The 16,484-nt window shown below is 39.4% G+C and overlaps 1 protein-coding gene across 1 annotated transcript in view; it reads right to left on the minus strand.

Annotated features, from left to right (window-relative positions):
- TRAK1 (trafficking kinesin protein 1) overlaps positions 1 to 16,329 on the minus strand; it is a 128,602-nt gene extending 112,273 nt beyond the window's left edge. The window contains exon 1 of the mRNA XM_027659433.1: positions 16,305 to 16,329. The gene's annotated coding sequence lies outside the window, so the exon portion shown is untranslated. The remainder of the gene's footprint in view (positions 1 to 16,304) is intronic.
- Positions 16,330 to 16,484: the final 155 nt, after the last annotated feature.

Consider the following 16,484-nt stretch of genomic DNA (forward strand, 5'->3'; position numbering starts at 1 on the left):
GAAAAGATGATGTATAGGGAATTGTTTAAACATTTGTTGTTCTGCTTAGCAACAACACACATGGCTAAAAAACCCACAACACAGGAGATAGAGAGACTTGTTACCTATTATAAATAGTTTGCATTCTTCAGGTCCTTAGATACTTTTGGTCTGCCATTTAGTCAGACTTGCATCTTCCCGGTAGATACCTCCCTTTTGCATTTTGAACAACACAGAGTATATGAGAAGTTCACAGAATACTAAGCAGCTTGTGGTTTATATTTTAAGGATATTTAAACCGGCTAACTGACTTCCAGGGGGGACACAAATTACACATTCAAAACAAGAGACACACTCTTGCTTTGTGTCATCAAGGAAGAAAAAACCTGCTTTTCTTCATGCTATGTGCTGTATCAGATATAATCAGCAGACTTTAATCTCATTATTAATACCTCTTTGCTCTATGTATATTACATCTACTCTTGTGTCTCACCAAGAACATTCAAAATCTTTGCAGGACCAGCTTTGCATTAAATACATACACAAAAAGTAATACCACAGGGGCCCTGTCAAAATAGTGGTGTTCATGAAAATAGAAAACAAATACTTGAATGGCAAAACACGTGCACTTCTAAACTTGAGTCCCAGCTAACCCCACAAGTCCTCCTTCTCAGGCAAAGCAATTGTATTTGTTCTCATATGAACACATTTTTTCTTCTTGTTTCAAACACTTCAGACTGGTTTTTAATACACTGAAGTTAACACAAATATCTTGTCCAGCTACATGAGGGGAAAAAAAAAAAAGAAAAAAATCTGTTTGTTGAATGGAAAAACAATTTCTCAGGCGTTTCTTTTTCCATGTATTCCACTGCACCATATGTGAGGGCTGGAAGAGAGCCTAAGAACATCTGCCACAGACTTTAAAACCCCTAATAATAGCACAGCTGGTGTCCCTAGCCTAATGGTCTCAGCACAGACTCATGTGACCACTCTTGACTCTGGCCCCCAACCCAGGCAAAGTGCAGAAACACTCAAAGGTTGGACACCATTCATTCTAAACTTGATTTGCATTTCACTAAAGAACAAACACAGAAAGCAAGTTGAAATCCTTGCATTTCAAGCAGTTCAACAGTCACTGATTCCATAGGATTCCCATAGGATTTCCTCCTGTTCCTTTCATTAAATTCCAATTTAGCAGAGCGCTCCTTATTCCATAAAATGAAGCTCCTCAAGAAAATAACTGCAAATCTCAGTGATGCAGGGTTAGACACATAAAATATTTTAACTTCACTTAACTATACTACAGAGGTGGTGTTTGGGTTTTTTTCTCCCACTAAACTCATGGACTACCTTCATTCCATCATAAACAGATGTTTCTACCAGCTTTCTTTTAAACACATTCAAAGGCACTTGTTTTTCAGAGGAGAAAACCCATATTTCAAAGAGAAAAAAAAAAAGAAGGCAGAAGAGCACAGAACTCAGGACATGAAAATATGTTTTAGCTCATACAGAGTCAGCATTGGGCATTAACAGGTATTTGTCACACAGATGTTTTAGGGAAATGTCTTCGATTTCCCATGCCCAAAGGATGCAACTGCGTGAAGGCGAGAACAAAAAAAGCAATGTTTGCATGGGGATGAGGTACCTGAGATTTTCATCACACTTCAGTCCACACTCTACCCCCTTTATTGTTTCATCTATAAAAAAAGGAGGTAGCTTCCAGTAGTAAATGGGCATGAATTCACTTTATTATTTATTGTAACATGTAGAGGTAGGCCCATGAAAGGCATGTTTAGTCACTAGCAAAGCACGAAGAGGTGGTTATTATAGCAAATTGCTGTATCCACAGTAACAACAGACTGAATACTGAGCTCCAAATTCCAAGAACAACCCATTTAATTGGACTACTCTAAAATGCCAATGTGGCATTAACATCCTCATCAGAAAACGTTTTCATTCTTATTTCTCATGAGGGAGAGAGGGGAGACAAACCCAAAAGCAGAGAATGGCAATATTTTGTAAATTCCCACACTGTCCAACAATGTTGGCCCACTTTAAAATAAGAGACATTTAACAGATAATCACTCTTAATTTGTACCACATCACTGAATAACAAAGGAAAAAAGAAAATACAGAGCAAGTTACTTTTTAGTTTTGTATAAAAGCACCAAAGTCTGAGAAAGGAAAACACTCTAGAGCAAACCAGTTACAGTAATCAATTTAGCTGTGACAAACATACTTACAGTCATGCATAAGTTATCTGCCTTACTCCTACTAGCCCTCTATCTGATCCATAACTTCTCTCAGAGCTGTAAGATCAAGGTAAATTTTAGGTAGCTTTTTTAAATCAAGTCTCATAATCAGGCTATTAAACTACACACATGCTCTTATTTCTGACTTAACTATGAATAAAGGTGTATTTTAAGAAACAAGGAAAACTGTTCCACCTTCTCAAAAAAAAATCTAAACATCAGCAAGAACTGTGTCAGAGGAGAAACAAAAACCTGCAGCAAAAGAGCATCTATTGATAGAAAAGATACAGCCGCAAACAACATCAGCTTGATCATGAATTCTTAATTCCAAAAACTGTACAACACAACTACCTATAGAAAGCTGTATTTATGTGGCCGTGCTGTAATTTCTGACTGCAGATAAGGCAAACCCCCTTTATTCCCACCTTACACTGCAACTGGGGAGTTAACTGTGCAATGGCAGCAACAGCTGTGCCACAAGTGTTGACAGTGGCTGTAGCAAATATCTGGGCTGGCACCAGCAATGAATTACACTGCTTTTTAAAAATAAATTTGACATCAGACGCACTAAAGAAGTCGACTGTTGCTGTGCTGTTGCTTGTGTAACAGATACAGTAACTACATATAAGACACATGACTCCCCTCAACTTGGCAGAAAAGGCCACTGTTCACAAAACAAGCGTGATCTCTTAGGGGCACAAACAATTTGCAAAGTTCTCCTGTCTTTGTCAGCCCTTAACTTCTGGCTTCGAGTGGGCACATAACTACTGTTGTCTCCAGATTTTGTCTCCTCACTTGCTCGAGGCCCAAACTTCTTTTCCCTTTATCTCTGGTGCTACATGCTGTAGCTCCAAGCCCCAGGTGACAGAAAGCAGGTAAAGACAAGGAGTCCTTACAAGTGTGTTGATACATCCCACATTTCAAAGAGACAGACCCTAGCTATCTGCACTATTTCATTCAATACAACCATATCTGCATAAATTTACACGGGCTCAGCCTTACTCTACTCATGAGATCAAGCTACTGATCAGGAATCTTAACCTGCACGCTTTCTAGCCCATCTGCATGCTACATCCTTCCTCTCAAGCAATTTGTAACTTATCCAGCAGTTTTCTCTTCCTGAGTATTTAAACATGTGCCTTTATTAAGCAGCTGTCCTGACAGAACCTGTACTTTTCTATTCAGGAAGCTACAGGCTATGGTGTAAGGCAAATAAGGTTGTCAGAGGACAAAGACACAATGCAAACATTGTATAACTGCAAAGTAAAGTCATAGAACACAGTTACCACAACCTGCAATAATTCCTGCTTGGCCTGATTCCCATCTCTCTGGAAATATGTCTCTGACAGTACTGCTGCACACAGTCTGTAGAAGATTGGGGGTGGATGGGGGAGTAGTTATAACACGGTAAACTAATCACAGAGCTCATAAATAACATCAGATCGCAGAGTAATAAAGTAGACTAGAGGCCTTCCAAATCACAATGCAGCTTGGTTAATGAGACAGTCCCCTACTTTATATACCCTTCATATTCAGAGTTACAGTTTGATTCACGCCAGCTAGCATTTATATAAAGAGGTCATAGGCTCCAGTGAAAGTGACTTGGCTAAACGTAGCTCAAACCCTTGAAGCACACACCATGTAATAATTACCTATCCCTAAATCTTGTGCTACTTAAGATCCCCATCTTGAATAAGTATCAAAGAAGAGTTAACACAAATGGATAGCACTCTCACATTACTGCAGCTTTGTACTGAGTTGGGCATACTCCCTAAACAAGAAGCAAAACTTGGACAAAATACCCAAGAAAACACCACTATGCTCAGCTGCATTTACCAGCACTGAGCTGAAACAGGTTAACAGACTAAATTTGCCCTCCTGTTTACACCACCTCCCAAGCAAACTTCCCCATTTGCAAACCCACCCTTCTAGGTGCAAATGGTAACTTGTTCGAGTTCAGTGTCAGTGTTGCCAAGAGATCTGTTTTTGCTCCTTTCCTACCTTCTTCTGGTTTAAGCTGCACGTGTACTTTACCACAACGTATCATACCCCAGGGCACAATGAAAAAGTGGAAGCATCAGTGCTTAAGTATTAAAAGAGCCACTTGCAAGTGCAGAAGACAGAGTTATTTCATGCTTTCATTTGCTTTGTGGTCATTTGGAAGTATGCAATTCCAGAAGCTCCAGACAGGGTAAAGCAAACATACAGTGGGCAGACCTCAGTGAGATCTCTTAACCTGAAGGTCAAATCATCAGCACTACAAACGTGGAAGCAGCTGCTGACATTTTGACATGGTCCCTATACTGCAGAGTGCAAGATCCAAGAGACTGTACTTCAAAGACACATTTGAGGTTGTCGAAGATTCCAGACGCTGTCAAGGATTCCAGACTCTTCTACCTCCACAGCTGAGATAATGTACAAAGCACCTATATTCAGCCAGGTTGTGATACTTTATCCAATAGCAGTGATTTAGGCTTTTTTGTTCTGTTTTTAATTTAAAAGTAAGAAACTCAGAGGTCAATATAGGCTCCCAAGACAAAATACTGTCCCATTCTGGACCAAACATCATGTCTTGTAATGTAATAGATCCTTCCAAATTCTACTCCCCCACCCTCAAAACACACCCATCCACCCAATCACTGTATTCCTTTCTCCTTCTCCACCTTTTTCACTTCATGCAGGCTAAGGGGGATCTTTGCACTAAAAGCAACAAGTAACAACATGTTTAACCCCTGTGACTCAAATATGGTTTTGCTGTTCTAGAGTGTAAATGGCAAACTACGCTAAATCTACACTCATTTTCTTGTCTCCTGCAATTCATTCCCAAAGGAGCAAAGATAACCCTAAAGATACAAGAAGTAACCAACCAACCAACCCCTTTAAAATCAATAATCCACATCTTCATGGTTTGGACTTTAATCAAGGAACCATTCCCAAGTTACAGGGCGGTATTCTGCTTCTCATAATTGATAGGCTTTTACATCTGTAAATATGTTTCCAACTTCTATTAAAATCTATTCTCCAAAATGTTACTGGATCCTCTAGTTCAGAAATGCCTTTTTTTAGGTCAATTTTAGCAGGCACTTTATGAAGTTTTTGTTAGACATGTTAGCTTAGTTAGGTAGCATAACTTCTTTTGGCCACCACAGCAATTTCCTGGTATCTTTTGTGAAAAAATATTTAGAAAAGAAATTTATGAAGTAATTATTTGGGTTTGGGTTTTCTTTAAGAGCTAAATCTTAAATAAGAACTCATATGCATTTTATCATTTCTATTTAATCTTGTTTGCTAATTTTTCTCTCTCAAATGCTCTTCATACCAAGAACTTTATAAAGTATTAACTTAAAGCTTGAAGGAAAAAAAAAAAAGAAAGGAGATTGCCAATTTCTCTCTTGGAGCTCTTAAATGAGGAATAAAGGAAACTCCGCAATACTTGGCATACAAAACAAAGCCAGAGACAAAGTATGCTTAAAAATACCAACAAAACAAACAAACAAACAAAACAAAAACAGGGAGACAAAGTAGAAGATTTGCCAAAATGTCAGAATTCATAAAAGACGCTTGCAAATGTCTTCAGTGCCCTTAAAGAAAAAACAATGCCTTAATATACTGAGATCCCAAAACCCTTTCACTTTTCTGGTGGTAACTGACTATTGAACAATGCGTTGTCCAAAACAGTCCCTCCCAAAGTCCATTCTTAACTTCACATACACGGAGTTACAAGTTGGCACACAGCTGTATATGTTTTCTATCACAAAACAAACAATAGTTTCCAGTTAGAAATCAGGACAATCAGGAACCACCAGTTCCCATTCAGAAGAGAATTTAATTACCTGTTGTAGGATTCACATCAGTGTTAGAAGCCCTGTTCATGCTTTCCTGATATCTTAATAAGTATTTTATAGCTGTTCAGTCTTAAGGGTTCAGTAACTAAGAAAAACAGCCAAAAAACTTTCATTGCCCACATTATAACTGCTGCTTGCTTACCTTCTCCAGGAAAGGTCTGAGGAACAAAGAAGAGAACACAGAAGTACATCTGCTGTAACAAGTCATGTTACAAACTGATCATTTTCCTGACTAGGCAGCCCCTCCTATTTCCTCTTACTCATTTCTTCTGCTACAACATTATATCATGTCTTTATCTCCAAGTTATTCCTGCTGGTCATAGGATCAAAACAATAGGCTTGCTCCTAGGTGCATTTAGGAATTTCCTCTCAGCCTTCTTGACAAGGTAATTAGTGCTAATTTACCAGATAACAGAAACAATCCTCCCCACGCAATTCTGCTAATCAAGATTACTAAAATGATGTTGGCGGCTTTCTTTCATTTAGAAACAAACAAATAAAAATTACCCAAAACAAAACAAAAAAAGACTCCAACAAACCACAAAACAAAAACTCCCACACAACTAAGAAATCATACAATTTTTATAACATTAACTGTTATTTTTAAAGGCACCTATATAACCCAGAGCATGTATGTTAAATACAAGGTGTGGTATATACACTAAAGCAAACTAAACACCAATTGGCCTTGCCTGCACATTCCTGCATTGCCTTTGTGCCATCTCCACCATTCATCTAACTCCTTAAGGAAGATAAACTAGTAAAAAAGTAAACCCAAAGAAATAAAACAAATTTTTCAAACCACGTTTTTCCAATTTGCCTCCCTGACCTATTTCCCAGTGGGTAACAGTCACTATGAAAGATCTGTGGACAAAGCAGAACAACACACAGCTGGTGACAAGGTAGGACTATCCCCACCAGAGATGGCAAACTGTGAGACCAGGTTAATCTGGCTGTAAAAGAAGAGCCTTCAGGCACAACACTTTCCCAATCACCTCCAGCTAATATTAGTGTAGGCTGTCCTGAGAGCACACTCTCACCCTACTGCACACTTACACTGAAGCCACATATCCCTGTCACTTCTTTTTCCTCCCAGAGACATTGGTTCTTCCAACTTTTTTAAGGAAGCATCATCTTTACTTTAGCAAATAAAAGAAATTGATTCCAGTTCTTAATTCTTACTGTAAATACTCATATAGATCAACACAATGCATTTCCTACCACTTTTTGATATTAAAAAAATTTACAGCCACATTTCATAGAGTCACAAAATACTTTGGGTTGGAAGAGATTTTAAAGATCAATTAATCCAATCCATTGCAATGGGTGGGGACACCTTTCACTAGACCAAGTTGCTCAAAGCCCTGTCCAATCAAGCCTTGAACACTTCCAGGAACAGGGCATCCACAGCTTCTCTGTGTGTATCATTTAAGGTCCTATCATTATGATAAATTTTCTGTCATCAGGTCTCATCAACAACAATTTGGGAACAGGAATAAGATACAAAATATCCCTCAAAGAACGAAATAAGATCATAATAAAATCATGCATGTTGAATTTAAGAAATCCATTCTCATATTCAGCATCCATACCCAATGGGCAGTGATCTCAATCTGCGTTTTTCACCACAGCTAAGAAGCTCTTCATTAGTTAAGTTACTACCATGAACTGTTAATTCTATGTTTATCACCTTCAAATTACACTTAGTTATGACCTTTGCTTTTACACACAAATGCTTCTAGATTTAATACATTAATCATCCCACAAAAGAGTTGCCTAAATTTGTTTTTTTTAAAGACAGAAATACCCCCAGGAACAAACCAGAAAAGATTCCTTTTTTCCAAGACAAAAATCATATTTCCCTTCTCTCTTTCCTGCTATTCAGTATAATAGTACAGAGCAACACCATTAAGAAAACCTTCCATTTTTTTCCTTTAAGTCAACATACAGCAGGTGTCCTCTGGAAGTTGATAAATAGTACAAAAGGGGTGCAGTGTTTACTCTTGCAGGGCGGATGTTACTAAGTCACGCTCAAGAAACTGATTCTGACTTATCTTGAACATTTACCAGTGAGCAAAGTGAGATGACTGTGTGTCTTGGAAGTGCTCTGTTCCCAGCCTGTGAAATCCCTGAATCCACTTTTGAACACTGATCTTTTTCAAAGCAATGCCCTAGGATTAGATTAACAGTCCATCAGTTTTACTGAAGGCAAAAAGAACACAGAAATATCACTAAAATAGCTATTGCAATAGTAGCACTGTCTTGTCCTGCACAACCCATCTGCCAGACATGTCTTTAAAATTTCTGTAAAACGCACTCAAATTACTTGAGCAAGTCATACACTCTTCAGGGAAAGGAGAGTCTTCTGGCCCACCTGGAGTTTTCCTTTTGTAAGAGGACTAATAATGTACACTAACAATGTTAGTCATGTAGGGAAAAAAAGGTGTAGGCATAGCATATGTGTCTACTGAGGCAGTACCTATTTCACATACTCTACCCTGTCAGGTCCTACACAGCTACAGAGTGTGCCAATCCATTGATCCCAAGAGACTGACAGTCTTTTAAGAGAGACTCACAAGAACTGGATTTAATTCTAGTACTGGCACCAATTCCTAAATTACCTCAGTCAAATGTTTTGATCTTGCTGCCCCCCTTCATCCAGTGCAAAGTAAGAGAAGACTGCTTTTCATGACCTGTGAATGCTTAAACTCAGTTCATTAGAAGTTCACATTGAATGTTTTGCAGCTTTTGCAATGCAAAAGGGCAAAGTATTTAGGAAAGTTGCATTTGCCTGAGGTAAAACAGTTCCTAAATGAAATCTCATTTAGTAGATAAAAGCAGTACAAGTGAATGTCATGGAGAAATCAATGTCCTCTGCAGAAAAAGTGATAGCATAACATACAACCAATAGCATGACAGTAGAGAGCTTTTTGGACTTTGGGACAAAGTACTCTGTCAGAAAAGTGCAATATTTAACCTTTCTCAGATGTTTCATTCTAACAGCTTTTGATGTCTTGCCAAAAGACAGCTTTCAAGAAAGCTGTTACCAAGTAAAATTCTAGTGAACAAATACACAAGTAATCAAAGGTTATAAACATTTCAGACAATCAGAAAAAGCACTTTCAGTTGGGATTGCCTTACATTGGAAATCTGTGGCTCTCAGGTCAGTCACAAATCACTGGGTCAAGCTGTAGCATGCTCATCTACCACCTGACAATAGCACGTGACTCTCAGGAAATACAGTCATAAAGGACTGATCTTGCTATGACCTTCACACATGCAGGTTTGTGGAATTCATTACAGGACCAAAGGCTCCAAGAAGGTAATGTTTTTGGTAAACACTTGGCAAACACCCCCTCCATAAATTTCTGGAAGTGATCATTACTCCAGTATTACCCAAATACAATGGAAGCCTACCATTCCTCTCTGAAGGCAGTGCAATTTGTGAGTACAGGAGATCTATCACAAGAAATCACGTTACCAGAAAGATTGATTTGCTCCTCATCACTTTACAACAACAGTGCTTAATACCTCCTCAGAAACAGCTAGTATGATCAGATGTGGCTACAAAGAAATTTTATTTAAGACAGGTTTAAAGGACTGTCTAAGGACATTGTTCCAATGTCTTCCAGTTCTGCTAAATTTACAGGTATCACTGGGGAATAGGTTTGCACAGATTTGAACTGCAAGGTTTCTGCTTACTGCAAAGGAGTGTCTGGTGCTCCCTTGCAAAGCATGCAAATGTGCAGTATCTGATAGTGAAACTAGGCCTTCTGGGACAGGTTATGTTGTTAGTAACAAAAGCTCCACTTTAGTAAACATTAAAGAGGACAGTAAGTGTAAAAGTCTTCATTTCCCACAAGCAGCAGACATAGATGCAACTTTTAAAAAATCTCTCTTGAAACAAAAATTGCACTTCAGTATCCTTTAGGACACCAAGTTATGGCTTCTGTCAGACCATAATTCATGCAGAGTCCTGATTTGCAAGAAATTAGAGTCCAATATGACATTACCAGCATCTGCCTTTCAAAGGATGAAATTTAGAATTTATGTGAACATACAATACAAAAGCGCACTGACTGATTTCAATTTACAGCAGTCAACTAAGGTCTTCAAAGAGATGCGTGTAACTAATTCAATGTATCCACAGTTTTCATTCTTCCCCTCTAGACTATAAATGTTTCCACTGCATGAATATTTTCCTAACCTTTGGTTTCTATTAAAAGATGGGACAACTCAGCATTATTTTAAACTTCATTGAAAATTAATGATAAGCAGTTTTTCCGTGTTTTGTTTGAAGCACTGGAATTATTATGCAGCAGAGCAGGAGGTTCATACATTTTTTCCTTTAACTGGGAAACTGGATGAGAGGTGATCCCTCTCCTCTACTCGGCACTGGTGAGGCCACACCTTGGATACTGTGTTCAGTTCTGGGCTCTCCAGTACAAGAGAAAGATGGACATACTGGAGAGAGTACAGTGAATGGCCACTTACATAAAGAAGGGAGACCAGAGCATTTCTCCTATGAGAAGAGGCTGAGAGAGCTAGGACTGATCAGCCTGGAGACAAGAAGGATCAGGGAGATCTCATCAGTGTGCATAAATACCTGCAGGGAGGGTGCACAGAGGACAGAGCCAGGCTCTTTCCAGTGATTCCAAGAGACAGGATCAGAGGAGATGGGTGCAGCCTGAAACACAGGCCGTTCCCTCTGAACATCCAGAAACACCTTTAATCTGTGAGGGTGATCAGGCACTGGCAGAGGTTGCCCAGGGAGGCATTGAAGTTTCCACCCTTGGAGATATTCAGAAGCTGCTGGGACACATAAATGTGCAATTTGCAGTGTGCTCTAGGATGACCCTGCTTGAGCAGGGAGGTTGGACCAGATGACCTCCAGAAATCCCTTCCAACCTTAACCATACTTTGATCCACCAAACACAAAGTGGCACCCTCTCTACAGAGCTCCTACCTTCACACAGGATCATGAAGTCTACATTGCCCGTAAAATTCCAGAAATATAAACTTGTAATCACTTTGTATTTCTGGTTTTTTGCATTTTTGCTCTACACCAGTCATTTTCATCCTGGCATTCACTGATCTCCTTAAGAGGTCTACAAAAAGAAAGCAAGAAAAGATCCTTTACCTGTTTTAATACACATTAAAACTTGAAGGTATTTTTAGACTCCCCTGCAAAGTTACAAGAGATTTATAAAAAAAAGCAGTAGAGAAAAACAAATGCATATTTATTAAGACTTAATAAAACCTCTTGCTTCTACTTTTCAAACCCTTCAGAACGCATCATATAAGAAATGTTTAAAAAAAGAAAAAAATAAGATAAAAAAGCATGAGTTATTTTCATATGGATATTTTACTAGAAGAGCAACATTTAATGAAAAATACCTGGATAATTTGTCCCCAGAGTGATTATAAGCACACACAGAAAAAGCGCATACTTTTGATAATCAGACTAGATCACACAGTCTTTCTGGTCTTACAGCCTATGAAGAAAAACATTTACCTGTTGATGTTACAAATCACAAGGAAAAAAAAAACCATCCTTATTTTGTACGAGTTTTAAAAAGGGAAAGCCATTCCAAATATATAATATAGACCATGTAGATAAATATAAATAAATATTTTAGATTATAAAACTAAAATCATACTGGTTTACATATTAAGTTTTGAGGATTGTGTTATTCACAATAAAGACTTCAATTTGTGGGCATCTTGTTCAGGTAAGAACACTCAGAAACGCAGACAGAACCAAAAGTTACCAAACTGAAAATATTCAGATTTATTCTTATGAATATTCGCATTTGCTATCATAAAGGACAATGTCTGTGTACAGCCTAAGAACAGCAATTACTCAGTATTTCTCTCTTCTGTTCATACAGGCGCTGGGAGTCAAGGACACGCCATAAGCACATAAATATGCAGTAGGTTATTGCCAGCCTCAGCATTAGCATCTCATCTACCAACACACAACCAGTGCTGGTTATATCAGAGCTTGGAGTGCAGCAGTTTCAAATTCAGCTTATGTTCACTGTAGACTTTCTCTCTTGACACCAAAGTCTCATCCACTCACTACTATTGCTTCCTTTGCCTCACTGCTAACAGCTTCTCAGCTGCCCAGAGAACAATCTGATTGAAAATTAACCTTAAAAACAGTTCTTGCCTGAGACAAGGACTTAACTCCCAGCACCACAGTACAGAAGAGGATATAAGAGGGAATCCATTGCAATGGGAAAATTTGCTCTGCTGGGCAGCAATATGGTCTGATGTCAAAACAAGCCAATAATGAAACTTTGCAAGAGCTTCTAAACCAAGCTCTTCTCACATTTCCTTCCTTCTTTCTAGTAGTCAGACTGCTGCAATGTTCTGAACTTCTGCTATAAATGCAAGTAAAAAACAACAGGGCTCTAACATATTAATCAGAATACTTAACAAAAATGCACCCAAGGAAATACAACAGCTGGGGAGCAGCAGTGTCATTTGGGTTTTCAGCATCTAATGGACTGCAAGGTTAAACAATCCCATCCAGAGGAACTGTAAGATAAGGCAAAGAATCAACTGCAGTACAGCCACTCACCAATTTATTAAAGCAAATCTGCCAACATAATTGCATCTAAGCATTATCTCAGAGCTAATCTGTTTGTACTATCAATAAGCCTCTTAGCTGGTCAACCATAAGCAGGATGACTATATAGCATGACTTTTTGCACCATAATCAATAGACTCCAATAAAAACAGAAATATTGATGAATCAAAGTTCAGATAAAGGGCAGTTTTAGACAAAGAATAGTAGCAGTGAACTCCTGAAATTTATTTAGGAGACATCACATTATTCACTACAAAGTAAAATAAGTGCTTGTAAACTTGCAGCTATCTCAGTCAAACCACAGAGTAAGCAGGAAGGCTTTGAATCAGACACCAACTGGTATCTTAGAAAGCCTATGTTAACAGGAAGTTCATTCTCAAGATTTTTATCTCTCCAAGTAGCACTGATCCCACAACTGAATCCACAAAATTGAGCCCTCCATACAGGTGTAGCATTCCAAGGTGGCAAGGGCATTGCTCAAGTAGTTTTAATGATACAAATGTGACCAGAGAAACAAACCTTGACAGCACAGGCACTGCAGATCACAGACCAGTTTTACAGTTCCACCATTACGTAGCTTCATACATTAACTGAGCTGCCTACAACTAACATGCAATCGCTGTCACTTAGTGACTAGAAAGCAGTTCTACTTACTATGTTTTTATAGCAATTCTGAAAGCCACTTGGTGTGTAGACACTACTGGAATCTGTTCCTTTTCAAAGCCCTTATGCAGCACACAAGTGACAATCTCATTCCCAGCAGAAACAGGAACAACATGACCATCACATGGGAAGATGCCAGTATGCCTTTGGTCACTTTACATGCAATTCAAATGTATTTACTCTTTAACCTTGATCTTGGTGGCAACACTAAGCTTCCTACAGAGACAGAACTGCCAGGTACATCTGGAGAAAAGAAAACACATCTAATTAAAACAGCCTACCTATCAACAAGATTTCTCTGACCAATGGGCTAAAACACAGCTGCTAATTCCATATTGTAGTTATCAGGACTTCCGATAGCTTACAGACCAGTTATACCAGTCTGTCTGTTCTTGCTTTAATATGGAAGTATTGTGAAATAAGCACTCTGTGAAACCAAACAGGAGTTTTGTAAGAGTTAAAATGGGGTTATTCAAAAATATACCGATTAGGTGCTCAGCCTAATATTGGAGGCTTATTAGAGGAGGCACTCATTTTTACTGAGGCGCAGGGAAAGATACCCTTTCAAAATTTTAAACAAAGAACACATAGTTTTCTGCAAACTAACAAGAAACACTCCACCAACTTTGACTTGAATATCACTCAAAAAGCACTACATCCAGACAAGTCAAAACAAATCATGTTCCAGAAATGCTAGTAGAAGGAGTACTAAACCACCCCTATTCTGGAAATCAAGAAAATTTTAAGGAATGCAGAAATAAATAGATTTCAAACAAATATAACTCATACACTGCCCTCCCCCTTAATTATCTCCCCTCTCTCAAGGAAAATTTTAAGCAACGTAGGACATTGTTACAAAGAAAAACATGTACAGCTTTTAGAAAGCAGCTTTCAGCAGATGCTGCCTCAACAGCACTCATTCTGAGAATTTCTTCTACGGAGATATTTGAAAAAAAAAAAGTAGCTTGCAGTCTATCACAACAGATACAGTGGGAACTTGTAGCATTTTTTTCTTTTCTGCATTATAATGACAACAGTAAGAAACAACAGTATTGATCAAGCACACATTTAAAGTAAAAATACTTAACCTGAACTAATTTCTGCGATACTAATCTCATTATTCTATCCCAAAGTAGATTGGCTAGAGCATAAATAAAATCCTCAGAGCACATGGAAAGATTAGGATCAAATTACTTCTACAAAAGCAGCTGGTAATCTGTTACAGGAGACAGAATGTGTGAAGCATCAAGGAGCTCAGGCGTGAGAGGAACAACAGGAGTTCCCAAGACTTCCAGGCAAATCTTTCCAATCTGATCTTGCTCTCTGGTACACGTAAATTCACTTACTCCCACCTGTGTTCCACAAACCGACTGAGTGCCAAGTTAAAGTCCATAAATATACATGGTAGAACTTGCAGATGACATGCTGGTACTGCTTCATTAGTCAGGGCTCTGGATTAAACTAGTCAGATGCTCAGAGGCTGCAGCAACCACTTGATATTTCACATATCAAACATGGAACAGCACATATATAAACATATGTGCCTAATTACATTAATGCTTCTTCAGCATACTGGTGTGCTACCCAGTGCTCTAGAACAGGTACCAAGTTCTGTTATGAACTTTTCATTCATAACTGAACAAGAGATGTGCTGAATGGAAGATTTTTGTCTGGTTAAGGTTTTTTTGGTTTTGCACTAGATCCAGAGAGACCCTACTTGTTTCTACTACTGTCCTCCATCACGCAGCTAAAGCTGCTGGCAAGTGGGAGTTCATTCAAGAAACTGACAGAAACTTTTGTTTTACTTCAAGGGAAATTTAAGTTCTATCCATTTTATCTATTCATACAGCCATCTGGTCCTTCACTCACTAACTCACATTAAAAGCTGAAAACTCTTGCCTTCCATTAGCATTTTTACCATTCTGGTTTTCCTCCCTTATAATGATGCTCATTGAAAAAACAGAGAAGTAACCTATAATCATGGCTTAATATAATTTTCTTATTGTCATCATAGGTTGCTCTGGCTCAGTTAAAACAGGTTACAGTGACTCAGAGAAGGTATAGCTTTGTGAATATGGTCCCTAGGCTTGGAGACAATACTTTCTCCTCCAAGCTTCTTATGGTAACTCCGAAAGAGCCCTAATGTTTAAACACGGATCAGTTCCAGCACGGGCAGAAGCCAGAGCAATGCTTACAGTACATTCAACTGTTTAACACACAGCAGTAAAACACACACATATGGCAAACTGGTCATCCTAACTGTTGTTTGGTTTTGTTTTAGCTTGAGGGGTTTTTTTGGCTTTTTGCTGTTGCTTTCCTGATTGCAAAAACCATTACACCCACGATTTAATCTCAGAGGACTGAAAGGTTCAAATAAGGTTACAGATTGCAAGGCAGAAAAAAGTGTCCACACAGAGACTTTCTCCCAAAGAGAGGGAGAACATGAAGCCTGGGTTCCCACTTTAACAAATATTGCATCTTTTGGACATTTCCTACTATTCCCCAATTTTACCTGAAAATAAGCTCATCTAAAGATGAAGGTTCAAAATCGTCAGCTGCAAACCAAAGCAGACACTAAGATCTCAAACTTGCTAACAGCTATAATGGAATATTTTAGTCATTTTAACAGTGGAACACTGCCAAAAGCTATCCCTAATCCCCAACGCCGAAGAAACCGAGGCAGCCTTTGCAGGTCCCCCCGCGATGGCTAGGAAAACTACTTTTGCACACGGGGGTCCTTCTAAGCGACAACATCAGCAGTTTACCTGCAAATAATTCAGAGGCACAATCTTGAAGCGATACTTGACCTTCGGTACACAATTACGCCCATCTGCCTCTTTCCTTCGAGGGGGCGGAAGGGACAAAAAGAGCGCAGGCAGCAGGGACCGGCGCAGCGCCCGCCCCCGAGCCAGCCGGCTGTGAAGGTCGAGGGGCCCGAGGAGGAGGAGCGGCTGCACCTTGCTCACCCACCCGTTTCGCTGCCCGGCGAACGCCGCAGGCCTCTCCCGCGCACCGCGGCCGCCAGAGCCCCGCTGCCCCCCGCACCGCCCCCCGCACCGCTCGCTCACCTGGGGGCGAGCGGGGGCAGAGGTGGCCGCGGCGGTTCCCGCGGCGCATCCCCGCCCGCGCCGCGCCCCCGCGCCCGCCCCG

This window comes from Corapipo altera, unplaced genomic scaffold (genome assembly GCF_003945725.1).
Source record: "Corapipo altera isolate COAL_440 unplaced genomic scaffold, ASM394572v1 44b, whole genome shotgun sequence".
Taxonomy (NCBI): domain Eukaryota; kingdom Metazoa; phylum Chordata; class Aves; order Passeriformes; family Pipridae; genus Corapipo; species Corapipo altera.